The sequence below is a fragment of the Cnephaeus nilssonii genome (assembly GCF_951640355.1).
Source record: "Cnephaeus nilssonii genome assembly, chromosome: 9".
In the NCBI taxonomy this organism is placed as follows: Eukaryota; Metazoa; Chordata; class Mammalia; order Chiroptera; family Vespertilionidae; genus Cnephaeus; species Cnephaeus nilssonii.
The window spans coordinates 46,087,521-46,107,268 of record NC_137080.1 but is presented as its reverse complement, the minus strand read 5'-3'; the positions used below and the strand labels follow the sequence as shown (position 1 = coordinate 46,107,268).

The window sequence follows — 19,748 nt, the reverse complement described above, 5'->3', positions numbered from 1 at the left end:
CTTCTTTAAAGTAGCTATGCTGTTATGAAATGGAGATACGGGATAGGCAGTAGTTTCATCTCATTTCTGAATAATCCAGAAATCCCATGACCTTTAGAATAACCATAGAAAAAAGTCTGCATGAGAAACAGGGAATATGTCCACCCACTTTTCCTCCCTGTCAAGGAAATACAAGCCACAGACATGTTAACATTCCTTTTAAACTTTTACGGACTGATTTTGGGAGATCCAGTAATTTGGCTCTGCCTGCCCATTGAAAAACAAACAACAAAAATTTCCCCCTTGGGATGTTTTATTTAAAGTTTATTGTTAAACTTACGTCTTTCATGGGGCTGAAAAAAGTGGTATAAATGTGCATCCAATTTTTTTTGATGTTAGAGATAAACATGTAGAATATCATGTTGTTTTTTTAATCCTCACCTGAGGATATTTTTCCATTGATTTCCAGGGAGAGTGGAAGAGAGAGGGAAAGAGAGAGAAATATCAATGTGAGAGAGACATATCAATTGGTTGCCTCCTGCAGGAGCCCTAAGCAGGGCCCAGGCCAGGGAGGAGCCTGCAACCCAGGTACATGCCCTTGACCAGAATCGAACCCAGGACCCTTTGGTCTACAGGCCAATGCTCTATCCACTGAGCCAAACCAGCTAGGGCAACATGTAAAATATTAAGCAAAAACCTAAAGCTTCCCCTGTTGCCTAACATCTATCGGGTACAGCCCCCACTATCAATTCTTCATTTTTTAAAGTGTTTTGATTATATTTATTATGCAAAAAAGCTCCACTTAAAAAAAAAAAGCTTTCTGACTGTGTTTGTGACTTCAACACTCACAACAATTTTCTGCTCCTCAACAAGGAAAGCATGCTTGATATTGTCATGGACATAATTAGCACATATGGATCCACTATAGGTCCTGCTGATATATATTACATATATATTTTAAATTTTAGACAGCCTTATAAGAACTTTATGTCTCATAGTAGGAACTCTTTGAAGTCGTCCTGGACACACACCACATGCAGATATTGGTGCTTTCCCAACCTTCTTGGTATAAAAGTTAACAATTCTATTACCAGGGGTTCAGGAATGCCTAATGTTGTTAGAGTCTGCATTACAGGACAACCTATGTTGTATGTCAAATGCTGGACCATTCTGAATTAATTCTTCATGGTCTTTGGTTTCTTAGCTTATATAAAACTACTGTGTACAATGGGCACATGGACTCTACAGCTACCTTAACCTTATAGCAATTCTTAAAATTGAAGGTGGTTATCTCTATGGCATAATATGGTTTCTTTGAACATTAGGGATTATAGTCTAAATTCATACATAATTAGTTATACTGTATAGCTAAATAGATTTTAATCTAGGTGGCAGATTCCTTTCAGGCACATAATCACAGAAAAATAGATTTGTTTCTTCAAATCCTTTGTTTCCTCTTTAGCTTAATTGCAACAGCTTTTTTTTTTTTTATGCAATAGAATGTATTCCTGCTAGGAAGACTTAAGTGTTAACCATATTAGCCTACTGAGAAATGATAAACATAAGTTAGGTATAGGTAAGAAAAAAGTCAAATGAGGAATAAAAAGGAAGGAAAAAGAACTAACAAAGTGGCAAGGAGACAAAGAGGTAAAAGAAAAAATTGCTTCCAATGTTAATTAAAAAGCAAAAGTCTCAATATAGCACTGTATTTCCAAAAAGATAAATTTCTCCATAGACATACATTTCAATTTTTGAGAAAGGAGTTGATATTAGAAACTTGAAAGATTTGTATTTCAGATAAGAAAATGTGTCCTACAAAATGGGATTTAGTAACTTTTTATTCAAAATAAGATGTTCATAGCATAAGAAATGCTTGGGAACAGCATCACTCTAAGAGGGAAAAGCTGCCTTTTTTATTTTTATTTTTTTAGAAGAAGCAGTAGTTATTTTTTAGACATCCTTTCTTTGCCTAAAAATTACAATTGTGATGATGTAGTATATAAATTGCATGGATAAGAATTGAAGACTGCAGGAATTTCAAGGGAAAAAAAATCTCCCCTCCTACTTTTTCTCTTTTAAGATGATAGAAGTTTCATTTTGTGTCCAGAAAGACAGTTTTAAATGTCAACTCAGTTGCTAAACAAAATCAGTGTTTTAAGTACAGTAGAGCAAGTTTCTTAAAGGAATATGGAATTATCAAGTAGCAGATAAGTATTGATATTAAGTACATCAGTTTTTCTTTTTGCTCCTGTCTTTTCTTTGTTAATATGACCTTTTTGTATACTATCACTTTCTGTGTGTTTATTGGGTTTTGATGTCAGCACCCAAGAGGTGGTACTGTGATAGGTACATGGCAGCATGCTACTCCATGACTGGTGATGTTGAGCATCTTTTCATGTGTCTGTTGGTCATCTGTATGTCTCAGGTCTTCTGCCCAATTTTTAATTGTTTTTTGTTTTTAGTATTAAGTTGTATGAATTCCTTATATATTTTAGATATTAACCTCTTATTGGATGTATCATTTGTGAATATCTTATCCCATTCAATAGGTTATCTTTTTGTTTGTTGATGGAAATCCTTTGCTGTGCAAAAACTTTATAGTTTGATGTAGTCCCATTTGTTTATTTTTTTTCTTTTGTTTTTCTTGTCCAAGGAGACATATCCAAAGAAAGCAATGTCAAAGAGTTTACGGCCTATGTATTCCTCTAGAACTTTTATAATGTCAGGTCTTATGTTTAAGTCTTTAATCCATTGGAGTTTATTTTTATATGTTATAAGAAAGTGGTCTAATTTTATTTTTTTACACTTAATGCTCAGTTTTCCCAACACCACTTATTGAAGATACTGTCTTTACTACATGATATATTCTTGCCTTCTTTGTTGTAGACTAATTGACCATATAAGTTAGGGTTTATTTCTGAGCTCTCTATTCTAATCCATTGATCTACATATATGTTTCTATGCCAGTACCATACTGATTTGATTATTGCAGCTTTTGTCATATAGTTTGAAATTAGGGAGCATGATAACTTCCACTTTGTTTTTTCTCTAGGTTTCTTTGGCTATTCAAGTCCATGTTCCCATATAAATTTAGGAGTAGTTGTTCTAGTTCTGAGAAGAATGCCATTGGTATTTTTTTTTTGGTTAAGGTATTATATGTGTACATATCTTACCATTGCCCCCCCCCACCTCACTCCCATATATGCCCTCACCCCCCAGAGTTTTGCGTCCATTGGTTATGCTTATATGCATGCATACAAGTCCTTCGGTTGATCTCTTATCTCCCCCACCTCTCCCTAACCTTCCCCTTGTAATTTGACAGACTGTTTGATGCTTTACTGCCTCTGTATCTATCTTTTTGTTAAACAGTTTATAATGTTCCTTATTATCCATAAATGAGTGAGATCATGTGGTATTTTTCTTTCATTGACTGGCTTATTTCACTCAGCATAATGTTCTCCAATTCCATCCAGGTTGCTGCAAATGGTAAGAATTCCTTCTTTTTTATGGCAGCATAGTATTCCATTGTGTAGATGTACCATAGTTTTCTGATCCAGTCATTAGCTGATGGGCACCTAGGCTGTTTCCAGATCTTAGCTATTGTAAATTGTGCTGCTATGAACATAGGGGTACATATATCCATTCTTATTGGCGTTCCCAGTTTCTTAGCATATATTCCTAGGAGTGGGATTACTGGGTCAAATGGGAGTTCCATTTTCAGTTTTTTGAGGAAAACTCCATACTGTTCTCCACAGTGGCTGCACCAGTCTGCATTCCCACCAGCAGTGCGCGAGGGTTCCTTTTTCTCTGCATCCTCGCCAACACTTGTCTTTTGTTGATTTGTTGATGATAGCCATTCTGACAGGTGTGAGATGGTACCGCATTGTTGTTTTGATTTGCATCTCTCGGATAATTAGTGATGTTGAGCATGTTTTCGTGTGTCTCTTGGCCTTCCTTCTGTCTTCTTTTGAAAAGATTCTATTTAGGTCCGTTGCCATTTTTTTTATTGGATCATTTATCTTCCTTTTATTAAGTTGTATAAGCTGCCTGTAGATGTTGGAGATTAAACCTTTATCAGTGATACCATTTGCAAATATGTTCTCCCATACAGTGGGCTTTCTTGTTGTTTTGTTGATAGTTTCTTTTGCTGTAAAAAAGCTTTTTATTTTGATGTAATCCCATTTGTTTATTTTCTCTTTAGCTTCCATTGCCCTAGGGGCAGTATCGGTGAAGAAGTTCTTTTGGCATATGTCTGAGATTTTGCTGCCTGTGGATTCCTCTAGTATTTTTATGGTTTCCCGTCTTATGTTTAACTCCTGTATCCATTTTGAGTTTATTTTTGTGTATGGTGTAAGTTGGTGATCTAGTTTCATTTGTTTGCATGTATCTGTCCAATTTTCCCAACACCATTTATTGAAGAGACTGTCTTGATTCCATTGTATGTTCATGCCTCCTTTGTCAAATATTAATTGAGTATAGTGGTTTGGGTCAATATCTGGATTCTCTATTCTATTCCATTGATCTATATGTCTGTTCTTGTGCCAGTACCATGCTGTTTTGAGAACAGTGGCTTTGTAATACAGCTTGAAATCTGGTATTGAGATCCCTCCTACTTTATTCTTCTTTCTCAGGATTGCTGTGGCTATTTGGGGTCTTTTTTTATTCCAGATGAATTTTTGGAGTGTTCTTTCAAGGTCTGTGAAATATGCTGTTGGTATTTTAATGAGGAGTGCATTGAATCTATAGATTGCTTTGGGTAGTATGGACATTTTAATGATGTTGATTCTACCAATCCATGAACATGGTATGTTCTTCCATCTGTTTACGTTTTCCTCTATCTCTTTTTTCAGTGTCCTGTAGTTTTCCGCGTATAGGTCTTTTACCTCCTTAGTTAGGTTTATTCCTAGGTATCTTAATTTTTTTTGGTGTGATGGTAAATGCGATTGCCAAACAAAAGCCCTGGGCCTGACGGCTTCACAGGAGAGTTTTACCAAACATTCAAGGAAGAACTAAAACCTATCCTCCTTAGACTATTCCAAAAAATTTAAGAGGAAGGAACACTTCCAAGCTCCTTCTATGAAGCCAGCATCACCCTAATACCAAAACCAGATAAAGACAACACAATGAAAGAGAATTACAGACCAATATCCCTCATGAACATAGATGCCAAAATCCTCAACAAAATTCTAGCAAACCGGCTCCAGCAGTACATCAGAAAGAACATACACCATGACCAAGTAGGATTTATCCCAGGAATGCAAGGATGGTACAATATCTGCAAATCAATAAACGTGATACATCACATAAACAAATTGAGAGATAAAAATCACATAGTCATATCAATTGATGCAGAAAAAGCATTTGACAAAATCCAACACCCTTTCTTGATAAAAACTCTCAACAAGGTGGGAATAGAAGGCTCATACCTCAACATAATAAAAGCGGTGTATGATAAACCCACAGCAAACATCATACTTAATGGACAAAAACTAAAAACATTTCCCCTAAGAACAGGAACAAGACAGGGATGCCCATTCTCACCACTCCTGTTTGACATAGTACTGGAAGTATTAGCCATTGCAATTAGACAAGAAGAAGAAATAAAAGGCATCCAAATTGGAAAAGAACAAGTAAAGCTGTCTTTATTTGCAGACGACATGATATTGTACATAAAAAAATCCAAAAGACTCCGTCAAAAAACTCATAGACTTAATAAATGAATTTGGCAATGTAGAAGGATACAAAATTAACGCCAAGAAATCTATGGCCTTTCTATACACCAATAGTGAACTTACAGAAAGAGAGCCATTGGTATTTTAATAGAGATTGCAGTGAATCTGTATGTTGCTTTAGGTAGTGAGGACATATTAACAATATTAATCCTTTCAATTTATGAACATGGTATATCTTTCCATTTATTTGTAGAATTGGCAATATTCTTTACTCTCATCCTCATTGTAGGGTTGAAAAAAATAAGGCTTAAAATGGAATGGAATTCTCAAGACCCAAGTTATTGGAAGAATAAATAGAAATAATGTCTTAAAAACTAAACTTTTCCCCCCTTTATTTTTGGGCTTTGGGCTCTTTGATGATATGATTTCCCATCTACTTATATTGAGTTTAGGTTGAGTAAAACCATAAAGGTCATGATTTCCTTATGGACAAAATTATTCTCTGACCACCTGTATAATTAATCTTTTGAGTATTTTGGCTCATGTATGATATTTAATCAGGAGACAATTCCTAAAATTACACTTTTGTTTATTTTTGCCTACTTTTGATTTATAGAATTATAAAGATGAAAATGAATCTGTAATACATTATTCAGTTCAACTATTTTATTTTACAAATGAGGAAACTGAGGCCCAGAGAGACTTTGTCATTCACATCAGGCTCACGGGTAATAAATGAGTGAAGACTAAAATCCAGATCCTGGAACTCAGTTTATTGTCCTTCAATCTCTTCTGCATTATATTCATTCCACTTATATATTATAAAAATTAAATTATGAAATATTTCAAGCATGAAGAAAATATAAAAGAAAAAAATAATACAATTAATACCCATGAATCCTATACTAGGGTCTTTTAAATCATATTTGCTCTATTTGCTTCAGAATAGTTTGTCTCTTTATTTTAAAATATAAAGCAGATACAGTTCAGCTCTCTGTGTACCCTTCTCCCTCTTTTCTATTTCTATTTTTATTTTAATTTGTAATTTTGAACATAAGGAAAAACTGAAAGAATCTTACAATGATCACCATATAACTACTGTCTAGATGCAGCTATTAACATTTTACTATATTGCTTTGTTTCACATCTATCCATATTCTTATATTCTTCAATTGATTTTTTGATGTATTTCAAACAAAGGTGCAAATATCAGTACACTTTTCCCTAAACACCTAACCTGTATATATTAACAAGCATTGAATGCTTGTTTATATATTTTCTTTTGATATAAAATTTATATACAATGAAAACCACCATTTTTTAGTGCACTTTCATTGAGTTATGACAATTACACCTAGCTGTATAACCATCTCCCTATTCACACTATAGGACACTATCTTCACCTCAGAAAATTTATTTATGCCTTTTCTCAGCCAATCCCTGACCCAGACCTTTAGAAATGTCTACTGTTCTGATATTTTCCATTACAGGTTAGTTATATCTGTTCTAGAATGGTATCACACAGTATGTCCTTTATTGTGTAAAACTTTCACTCAGCATAATGTTTTTGAGATATATCCTTACTGTTAGGTGTATCAATAGTTAGTTCCTGTATAATTCCAAATAGTATCCCATTGTATGGATGAATCTTGGTTTGCTTATTCTTTTCCCTTTTGACAGAATATAGGCTTTATAGTTTTTGTCTATTATAAATAAAGCTGCTATGGTAGCTATTCCAGCCTTGTACTTATAATTTCAATGGTATATCTTTTTCTACCCATTTAATTTTAAAGTATCTATGGCTTAATATTTTAAATACTAGTACATCTCATATGGACAGCATAGATTTGGTTCTTGCTTTTTAAAAAATCTATTGTGAAAAAAACACCATTCTGATAATACCTGCTTTTTCATTAGAAAAATTAATCTGTTTACATTTAATGCCATTATTGATATGTGTAGATTTAGGTCACCATCTTGAAAATTTGTTTTCTGTTTCTCCCCTCTGTTTTTCATTTATCTGCTCCTCCTTTCCTATTTTATTTTGGACTATAGAAATGGTTTTAGAATTTGATTTATATATATTTAATCATTACTCTATAGATTATACATCATTAATTTTTCACAGTTAAATTAGTATTAATATTATATTATTCTGGAAAAAATGTAGAAACTTTGCAACTATATAGACCTGTTTACCACTTACCACTATATGAATAGTGCGAATGTGCAATATATTTTTGCTGTATACTACTCGATTTCTAAAGCAGAAAATATTTACTTCAAGATCATTTTTGAAAACTCTCAATTTAGTTTAAAGAGAAATGGTGGAGAGTAAGAAGGAAGTATTGAGGTAATAATATAGATAAAATAAGAATTAAAACTATGAAGTAGAAAAACATTTTAATAACCTATAATAATAATATAATAGTAAATAATATAATAATCAAGAAAATAAGGATTTTTAAAAACTTGTGGAAATTTATGAATGAAATGAGAGAATAAAACATTTTCTAAGTTTATAAGCTTAGTTCTAATATATTTTAAAAATGCAAGAGATACATGAAACAATCTTTTTTCAATACCTGACTTGTTGAAAAGATAAGCAGATATCAAAAGAATGTTTCCAGATGATGCATCAAGATTCTTTTTTTCCTAGCAAGTAAGACTGAGACCAGGAGGAAAATCGAGCCAGCTGTATAGTTATTTGCTCAGTGGTTTTGTAGTCAAGCAGGAGCACAAACAGCGCTTTGTCTTTCGGGGACCCTGACACTGATGATAGTTATTCTATGACTAGGTCAGTTAAAAATAACTGGGTAGTGGTACTTTAGTTATGTAGGTAGGGAAACAGCAGTGGGGTCACCCACTTTATTCAATTCTTCTTGTGAAGTCAGAAGTTGACTGGCCTTGTGTAGAATAATCAATAAGGCATTTATAATCCTTCATGAAAGAAAAGATTTTTGAAAGGGGAATATGTCGGTTACCTGGAGAGATGACCCTGTGTGAAGGTGGGAAGGGTTAGAGTAAGCGGATTAAGCAGCAGTGACTACAGGGAACACACGCCAGTATTTTTGATTTATGTTAGCGTTCCTGTCCTGAGCACTATCTGGAGAATAGCAGTGCTTTGCAAACCCTATTGATGCATCCCTGTGCACACATGGTGGCATTGGGAAATTGCTGGAGTGTACTACACTGACAGATTTTGTTTGAGGGTGGCCGATGGTCCTTTCATTTCTTAAGGGATGGCTGATATAGTCTTTATAGTTTAGCTGAATGATATTTTATTCAGATTTTTTGCTCACATGTAAGATTATAAGTGACTTTTTCTTTTTAAAATTCCTGCACAACCAAATTTACTGTTGTCTAAGTTCTAGATTTGAATGTTTGGCCCCCCTCCTTTCTTCTTCCTCATTACTCTCACTTTCACATGATTATTTAGGGTTAGTCTAGTTGTCATGGATATATGACATGACTCATTTATTTTAACTTTCATTAACATTTGGTTAGTATTTTGACTGATCTACATTTGTACACCACGTTTTAAAAATTTTATCTTTATTGTTGATAGGCCTGTACAACACTTTTAGTACCTTGAAATTTTGTTTTTATTAATTATATAAGGACATTAATTCCAATGGAATAAATTATTGTTAGATTCACAAACTTAACACTGTATAAAATAACGTAGAAATACAGCTATTTTATGAATGCATGCCCCTCTACTGAAGAACGTTTAGCATTATAGGAATTGAGTATGTTTTCTCGAAGTACAATCATGATAGTATGATGGGCCTCTAGGCTAAATCTGCCTATATGCCCCTCAAAGCTTTCTTGTTGTATGTTATATGATTTTCACCACCAAACCTGGTTTTTAATTTGTAAAGGTGAAATGGGCTGGATCAAAGTCTTAGAAGATTCAAGAAATCTAATCCAATTTTATGGAGAGCAAAATGCCATTTGAAATCTAAATAATTCCAAACTCAAGCAGCTGCTTTCTGATCTACCTTTCTGATCATCATTAAGCAGGACTCCTGCTGTAATTCTCTCTTCCCAAGGTAGTCATCTCTTCTATGCATCTCTTGGCAACCTTAAAAATATTACCCTTGCATTGGTTCATTTGATTTAGTGGTCTGGAAATTTGAAAATGAGATTGTCTGTTAAAGGTGCTCCCTGCAGTGGCTGTGGCAGCATGGGGTGTTCCGGAGCAGGGAGCAACAATGGAAGCACCCTGAAAGAGCAGCAGTGCCGAAATGATTGGGCAGAGCTGCAAAGCCTGATTTCCTTACACTGAAGCTCTTCTGCCCCAGGCATCTTCCTCTGATTGTCACCCATTAATGCACTGCAATTGCTAGGTAGTCTCCAAGTTGCCACCTTCTGAAAAACAACAGATGAGTTAACTGGCTTGAGGTCACTCAATGAGTCAGGAGCAGAGCTGGGGTTAAGTCCCCAGTCTCCTGGTATCCAACCTGGTACAGGACCAAATATGTAGGCTCTGGCTCCATCAGCATTACTAATGCTTAGGAGTAAGCTCATTAAAACAGCTCTAAACTGATTGAACCAGGTTTATACCCAGTTTCTTTTTTGTTTTGTTTTAATATCCTGGATTGATCATGCACCACTTACTGTACAAATCTTCAAGGATGCTTCCTAATTATAATGTCTACTTCTCTGTATAGCCTCCTTATATCAAATGATAATCTTCTCACATCTCATCCCATTTTATTGTTAAAAATGTAAAATCTGAAATTAAAACGTTATAAGGCTTATCCTGACTTTTAGAAAAGGAGATTTTTTTTCCTTTATGACAGTTCTGATTCCATATGTGAGTTGCCATATTTACTAGTAAGTAGAAGCTACTCTTTGATTATATGTAGGGAGAAGGGAAATCACATTTAATTGATATCTGCACACAAGAAAAAAAGTAACTTTAGTTGACAAGTTCAAAGTATTGAATTTATAACAAGTTCTTATCCAAAGGCACTTGAAAGATAGCTAAATTAGCCAGAGTTGAAGTACTTCCTTCTGACCAGTTGCCAAAATGAATAGAATAAAGGGCACAAGATATATAAAGAGAAAGAGGGAGAGAGGGAGAGAGAGGGACAGAGAACATAGTTTAAAAAATGGAATTAATTTTATAAACAGTTGGGAAGGATGAATAATAGACTTAATTGTGAATGACAGCCTTTTGAATCAGTGGTTTGTAATTTTTTTAAAAAAATTGTTTGTTTCTGGACCTGGACTCTGAATAAAGTTTAATACTGTTATGGGCTCCCAGAAACATGCATATGCATTAATCATATATTAATTTTAAATACAATTTAGGTAGTTTCTGAACTCACTTGAAGTTTATTCAAGGCCATAAGTTAATGAATCTTGTATTTAATTAAAGCACCTAGGAAAAATCTAGACTAAAAATTCAAAAGTGAAATATTTCTAAATAGTATTGGACTTAAACTAAGGATTTTTAGCTAAACTGTGGACCTCTGACTCACCATTTCATGTATCATCTTAGTAATTCTAAAAGGTACCAACTCTCACTTTTGAAATCCCTGCTCCTCTTATGCTGTTGCTCTATAAAACATTGTTCTTAATATCCTAATATATAAAAAACCAGGGGCTGTCACGACTGAAACAACCAGATGGACGACTGAACAGCAGGCTGTGTGGGGTGACCAGGACAGCAGGGGGGTTAGTGAGGGATAACCAAATGACTGAACAGCAGGCTGCAGGCCAGCAGTGGGGGCAGTTGGGGGTGACCAGGCTGGTGGGGGGGGCAAGTTGGGGGTGACCAGGCTGGCAGGGGGGCAGTTGGGGGCAACCAGGCTGGCAGGGGGGGCAGTTAGGGGCGACCAGGCCAGCAGAGGGGGGCAGTTGGGGTGACCAGGCCAGCAGGGGGGGCAGTAGGGGTGACCAGTCTGGAAGAGGGGGGGACGTAAGAGGCAACCAGGCCGGCGAGGGGGGAGCAGTTAGGGGCAATCAGGCCGGCAGGCAGAGGCTTAGGGGTGATCAGGCTGGCGGGGGGGGGGCAGTTAGGGGTGATCAGGCAGGCAGGTAGGTGAGCAGTTAGGAGCCAGCGGTCCCAGATTGTGAGAGGGATGTCCGACTGCTGGTTTAGGCCCGATCCCCGGCATCAGGCCTAAACCAGCAGTAGGACATCCCCCGAGGGGTCCCAGATTGGAGAGGGTGCAGGCTGGGCTGAGGGGACCTCCCATGCACAAATTTCGTGCACCGGGCCTCTAGTCATGATATAATTAGACAATAAAAAGAATTTTGAGAACTCATTTTGAATTTGTAATGCAACACGTGGTTATTAGATTACGACAAACCTTAAACTATTCTAATAAAGTAAAACTATGAAAATTTTCAAAAAAAAATTCTGCAACTATTTTCAATACTTAATGTCAATATTTAAAACTTTCCTGTGGAAAAAAAGGGAAAATTTTCTTTATATATGACCTAAAATCTTCGTACTTCAAATTAAGTAGTTATTTTTTTAATCATCACTGGGATTTGAACACAGCTGGTCAACAACTTCTGTGTAATAGTTCTCAGAGAGGTACCTTATATTTTTTAATCAACTAAAATATGTAGATAATAGGTTGTTTTGATTGTATATTTAGTCTTGATCAGCTCCTGAAAGATTTTGCTGTGATTTAAACTCATTGAATTTCAGCTTATGAACTAGAGTTTCTTTGGAACAAGCAAAACATATTAAAATAGCAATTACTCTCGTAATTGCAAATAGCTGAAAGTTCTTGGATATTTGATGCTCTTATTCTGGGTTTGATTTTCAATATGCTTTTGATTGCCTCCCTCAAATTTCTTCACATTTTCTTGTAGTTTTATTTTTAAGGATGTTTATAGTTTTAAGCTCATCAGGGGGAAAAATGGAAGTCAGTTGACGGATGACACAGGAAGAAAGAAAAAGGAAAAATTTCCAGCCCCTTAAGTTGCCATATCCTTTTTGAAGAACTCCTTTCAAATGAGAGTACTGTATTTTCTTGAAAACTTTATGTTTATTTTCAATTAATATGTTAGTTAAATTTTCTTATAGATTCTTTGCAAACTCAACCTGAGTTATAGTTAAAGGAGCTAAGCTTTCATTAATTAAAATAATCAGTTTTGGTTTTGCTCCCCAACCTACCACTTCTCTTTCTAAAATGGCTTGAAAAGTTTTTCATATTCCCATGATATCCTTGTTACTAAGCAGTTGATCCTTTCAAGTGTAATACGCTACAAATATTGCTCAGTGGGGGGTGTGTTCTTAGTATCTGTAGCTTACTCAGGTGGCAATGCTCTATTCAAAGGGTCTCTCTCAGTCCTTTTCTGTTTCCTAATCATGATTTTATATAGAGACTTCATATCCTTTACTACAACTCCCTTTCTGGGAGACAGTATGTTTTTAATTCAAGGAGACCTTTAAAATTGCTTTAGCAAGATATTAATTAAAAATAAGAATTCACTGAGTTATTTTTGTGCATTTTTTTCTCATAAATTATGTTAACATTTCATACTCAGTTACAGCAGATGACACAAAATCACAGTCTCACGAACACACATGATAAACGTAATGCCACAATATTAGAAATCAATAGTGTGTGTTTTATGGTATACTGTACCTAAAATATACAATAGGGCGACTTACATAAATCATTTATTCCCAGTCATGATTGATGACCTCATAACTCAGGAGTGACGGGGCAAAGCAGAGCCCCAAACGAGTTATGAAATGTCATCAATAACAAGTGGAAACAAATGATTTATCCAGTGTCACAGCCCATTGTATGTTCAGTTTATGCAACAGCAGTTAATGATAAAAACACCGAAAATAGGTGCAGCTTGTATTTTATCCGTCATATATGCACATACTCTTCTTACTCTGTTTTACACTAGGTTAGTGCTTATTGGCCATGAAGAAAATGATCAGGGTTGAAATAGGAATTGTGGGTTGATAGAGAAGATATATATATATATATTCTTTTGGAATCTCTTCTTGGCTAGGTTCCCTCCTTTATTTCTTTTTAGAATAGCTTTTCCTTTTCTAGCAAGGAATATGTAAAAAAGAATATCTGCAGCTATGTAATTCCAGTTGTTTCTTTTTCAATTGACATTCTAGGAGAAAGAAAAGTTACCATGATTTTTAATGTTAAAGGATATTATATAACTTGAACATTATTTTTTTCCCTAGTGATTTTTTTGGAGTATATAGTTTAGAACCAAGGAGTTTTATATCCCATATTCAAATGCAGTATGAATCTGACCATTAAGCAATTTTTATGTTCACAACGTCACTCCATGCATCCTATGTGTATTTAAAAGTCCTCCGTGTTTTATATAGAAATTGTATTTATACATCAAAGTGCATTTATTTCTCATTGCAAACTTAAAGATGTGTTTCACTGAGGTGGGTGTTGGAAGATTGCATTTGAGCTTAATTTTACAAGGCTCAATTTCAGACTCAAATTGATATTAACTTTTGGGGGAAAATGCCATTTAAAAGAAAATGGCAGGTTTGTTCTTTTGAACTGAATTAAAAGTCTGTCCCTTATGACACTCTCCATCAATATTTATTATACAGACTCACTAAGAACCCTAAAGGCTTGTTACATAGGACTTTATGAAGTACATCTGAGATGCCATAAACATGGGTATCATGCAGTGCTGATTGTTGTACAAAGGTAAGCAAATTTAGCTTCTACTTAAAATGAATAATTAGACAGAAGGTAAAGGGGCGATCAGGCTTTAAGATATTATTGTGAGTCTTAGAAGTTGTAGAAAATACATACAGTTTGTAAGCATTGTATGAAGGTAAATGTGTGTCAAACGCTACACCTCCCTTTTGATTCCTCTAGAATATATCTCCAAAATATACTCTGAATCTGCCTACTTTTTCAAATGTTCACTGTCATCATTGTACTTTTAGCAAATAATTTTCCTCCCCAACAATCTACTGTGGAAGCTTCAAAACTTTATCCTCTCTTTCCTCTTGTCTCTCATTAACATATTCTGCATAGAGTAGCCTGTGCAATCTTCTAAAAATATAGCACTCCCTGCTACAGCTCTTCAATGTCTATATAATACACTTAGGATAAATCTAAAACCCTCTAACTCAATCTCTAATTAGTCTAGTCCATCATGAACCATTTCCCCTTTCACTTTAGCTGAGCTCCTAACTGCTTTGGGGCCTTTTCCTGTTCTATTTCTTCTGCTTGGAGTTTGTTCCTTTGCCTGGCTATATCCTGCTCATAATTTAGGTCTCTCCTAAAATGGCTTTCTCAGAGAAGTCTTCCATGAATCCTAATCTAAATCAGACCCCTATTGTTATCTGTCAGTCTACTTTTCCTTCACAGTGTCTATGACAATTTAATTGTATGTTTAACTCTCTGATTATTTGTTTAGTACATGTCTTCCTATCTAAGCCTACAGCTCTATAAAGGAGGGCACATAGTCTCATCCATTGCTTCTCCCCAGTGTCCAGCTCAGTGCCTGGCACCTGCTAAACCCTAAATATATTCTTCCTCTTTTGGAATAAGGAAAGTTAAAGTTTGAAAGTTATGTGATAGAAAAATTACTAACTCCATTGAATAATTTCTTATTCATTGACTAGTGGCCCAGTGCATGAAATTTGAGCATGGGGGGGGGGGGTGTCCCTCAGCCCGGCCTGCACTTTCTCCAATCTGGGACCCCTCAGGGGATGTACGACTGCCGGTTTAGGCCCGATTGCAATCTGGGACCACTGGCTCCTAACTCCTCACCTGCCTGCCTGCCTGATTGCCCCTAACCACTCTGCCTGGCAGCCTGCTTGCCCCCAACTGTCCCCCCTGCCAGCCTGCTCGCCCCCAACTGCCCCCCCCCGCCGGCCTGATCACCCCCAACTGCCCTACCCTCCTGGCCTGATCGCCCTTAACCACCTCTGCCTTGGCCCCGCCACCATGGCTTTGTCCAGAAGGACGTCCAGAAGGTCTCCTGGAAGGTCTCCCGGTCTAATTAGCATATTACCCTATTATTAGTATAGATTATCCACTACAAAACCCAATATGTAGAGTTTTACTAAAGTTTGAGAAATTGTTTTTTATCATTGGAAAACTGATTCTAAATATAAGAACCTAAAACCAATTCAAATATTTATTGAATAGATATGGGTAGAAGAGAGGCATTTTCTTGATTTTGGTGAGTTTGAATCTCAATTTAAAAATGTTAGGATAAGATTAGCAAGTGGAAACAGAATGAACATTGTTATTTTCCATGTTGTACCATGCATATGATCATGAAGGCACAAATTTCTAGGAGGTGTCTACTTTGCTACCTGTTGGCAGATGTCTTCAGATTTTTGCACCCAGTGCACTTACTGTACTCCAACTCTCATGTAGCTTCCTATAGTGAACAGTGGAACAAGAATTCACATTCTTATTTCCTGGGTTCTTGTAACAAATTGCACAATTCTTGTGTATCCTCCATTTGTTGAACTTATTTTAGCATTCTGAAGATAATTAGAAGACCATAACAATAAAATAAATAAAAAAAATGCACTGTGTTTTGAAGTTTCAAGAAGAGAATGTTTATAATATATTCAAAGTATCTTTAGTTTTATATTTGTCTCTGGTCAGTCACAATGTCCTATGTTTGCTTGGTCTTATAAATATTGCTTTGTTTATTATTAAAGTACGTGACAGAATAAACAATGTCAGGATTCAGAGATAGTTAGCTAAGTCATAATAAAAATTTATATATTGATTGTAAATGCTAAATCCAAACCATAACTCTTATATAGTAGCCTAAATATTGACAAAGTTGTACAGATATGAAAGAAAAAGTAGTTAAAAAATGTTGACATTTCATAGAAGGTTAGGGCTAGAGAGGATCTTAAACATTAGCTAGTGTAATCTTCTCATTTTATACCTGGGGAGACTGAGAAACAGAGCTGAAGTAATTGTCCATAGTTATCAAGTTGGTTAGTTATCAGGCCCAAAATAGAAATGAGTCCCCTTTGAAGTTCAGTCCAGTCCAGGGCACTAGCTACTATAAAATACCTTTTTGTTTTAACATTCTTTGTATTCATTACTGAACTACTCTTGATCCATGTTTTTGTTTAAGGAAATAAAAATGTTTAAATTAGTTTCATTGTTAAAATCCATTCACGTAGAGAAATATTTCTGATCTTTTTTTGTTTAAAATGAAGATATTGAAGACTTGTAAATATTTACAGAATAGTTTGTCTTCCAATAGTAGTTGATCAACATTTTCTTTTCTAGAGAATTTTTTTATTGCCCAATAACTGCTTTTTCATATTCAGTGGAGTGGAGCAATGGTGGCATTTGGTGATTAATTAGTTCAAAAAGTGTTCATTCCCCAAGGATAGCATGTTAGATACTTTCCAGGTCATTTAAAATAAGAAATCTATTGCTTATGTTTACAGGTGGTGGCACACGGAATTTAGATTGGCTATAAGGCACACAATGAATTTGCTAATTTTGCAAGTCTCATTGCTAATCTCATTTCAGTAATCCCAAGCAACAATCCAAATTTACATTTGACAATAGTGATAGGAGAATTGCCTCTTTGATTCTATATTATGTTAAATATTTATTGATTTATTTTTATTATGTTAAATATTCTTTGCACTTTCTTTTTTGATTCTTGTAATAGCCTGCATCTTTTGGTCCACAAATATTTTCATCTTAAAAGCTCCTAGAGAATTAATTTTTTTTCTGCATTCTGAAGAATTTTGTTACCTCAATTGGATGAATTCTGGAAATAGTTGGCACTAGTCCTGTGTAGGACTGTGGGCATCAGTACATCAGTCACTATTTAATTTAATCCCTGACGTTGTTCCCCACAATGCTGGTATGAATTACATAAGTGTGCTTTGTTCTTTAAAATATTGTTAAGCTCTTTTGCATGTTTGAAAATCACTGCCTTGATATTGGTTGAAATGGTATCTTAAACACCCTTAGCGAAACTAAGAGCTTCTTGGCAGGAACCTTGATGGGAAGATAGGGAGCACTTTATGTGAATGTACTCAGAGCGCCTGGTGAGGATACATTTAATAAGAGATTTTCTTTCTTTCTTTATTTTTTTAGGTTTTAGAACCATTAAAACCTAGTGACAGAATTTTACTTGCTTCAGTATAACAGGAGCAAGGGTGGCTAGGGCGGGTCTTATTATTAAGATATACTATCATAAGGTGCTCCAGGGAACCAAGAGAAGCAGAAATGAACAAGACCATAGGGGCCTGTGAGGGAGAAGCAAACACTGGACCCTCTCAGTTTAACTTCTTGTTAACCACTTGTTCTTGGTTTTAGGGAAGAATAAATTTGAAGTGCTGAACTGTTAAGATACAAGCCAAACAATTATGAATGCTAATGTTCTGGTTCTGAAAGGGCTGAGAATATGACTATCAGTGAATGGAAAATTAGACCTTTATCTTTTTTTTTTTTTTTTTTTACTATCCAAAAGAGATCTTATGGGTAGAATGTCACTTTTAATTCTTTCCCGTGTCTATTATGCATCTATTGAGCTTCTTTAATTATAATCTTGAAAGTGTCACATAAATAGATTAAAGGCTGCCAACATTAATTTTGAAATGTAATACTGTTTTTAAACCTATGAGAACATTTTCCCTTTCTCCTTGGACAACAAAGGCAATGGTGCAGTGTTTCAATTTGGTTATATTTTTCCATTTTCATTCTGGTTGGTTGTTATAAGTATAGTACATGTTAAAAATCCACTTTTGTATTGAAAAATAAAAATCCATTGGAAGTGTCTTTTAATTTTATCTAGATATAAGTGATCATCATATTTTTATGCTTGCATTTCCAGGTTGAGAAAGTTTACAAAATTTATCTTAAAAAATACAATATTTTCCCCTCATTACTCATAGTCATAATCACTACCATAGGCTATTTGAAAAATCATCAATCTGCATTCAGCTCTGTGCTGTGAACTTAAACAGCATTTTTACTGACTTGTGTATTAATAATGCCCTTTTTCCCCCAGAAGAAAACTGTCTCAGGACATAGAAACTTGTATTGAATTAACCATCCTATGACCCATTACGAGGTGGGATATTTACTAACTCCTCCATTGCTTCTCTTCTCTATTTTTCAGTAGAGGTGGGCAGTTTTCACCAGAAGGCTGAGCAACTCCCCCTCCCACAACCCACCCCAGGAGCTGGCCTGCATTCAGTTTCCAGGTCCAGGCTGTTGCTGTCCTTTTCTTCATTCCAGTTTCATCAGAGGGTTTCAGTTGGAACCTCTAATGCACCCAAACCATTAAACCATGCAGGAGAACTATTCTTTTGTTCTGGGAGTAGCCAAAATCATTTCTAGAACTTCAAGGCTTCTCCTGGGGTGGGACTGAAAATTCCAAGCTTCTAATCATGGCTTAGTCTTTCTGGTGAATAGGAGCCCACCCACAGTCATCTCATGAAAATAAAAGACATTCCTAAAACCCAGTAAATTTCAAGGATTTCAGGAATTCTGTGCCAGGAACTGGGGGCAGACACCATTATGTGGTGTGTTTTTGTTTGTTTGTTTGTTTGTTTTTTTCATTACAAATCACAATATTACACCCTGTCTCACAACTTCCATTTGTTACCCTCTCCCCACCAGTTCATTCTCTCTTATAGCCAGAGTGATATTTCTAAAAACATCTATCAGATGTGCCATTCTGTTCTTCTTTTAAACCTTTTAATCATCTCTCACTGGTTTTAGGATGGTTTAACTGCTCTGTCCTCTGATGACCCCACTAACTCACTAGGCACTTGTCCCTACCTCACAGCCCCCATTCCCATGCTTCAGTCACTCCATTCCTCCAAAATCTCCTTTCTTGGGGCTTGCACACAGCTTCCATTTGTTCAGAAATCTCCCCCCCCCCACCTTTTCCCTGGCTAAATTCTTCTCATCTTCCTGGTCAGGTGAAATGCCGCTTTTCCTGGGAGGCCTTCTCTAACCCCTAGACCAGTGATGGCGAACCTATGACACGTGTGTCAGCACTGACACACGTAGCCATTTCTGATGACACCTGGCCACTGAGGTGGCCGCATGCCGAGGATGAAACATTTGCTGCTCCTGAGGATGAAACATTTGTGAAATAATG

General features: G+C 35.7%; 1 pseudogene across 1 annotated transcript; it reads right to left on the bottom strand.

Annotated features, from left to right (window-relative positions):
* Window positions 1–695: 695 nt before the first annotated feature.
* On the bottom strand, window positions 696–1,148 carry LOC307105429 (large ribosomal subunit protein eL34-like; annotated as a pseudogene). Its single transcript has one exon. The product of its transcript is annotated as a large ribosomal subunit protein eL34-like (transcript).
* Between the last annotated feature and the right edge of the window lie 18,600 nt (window positions 1,149–19,748).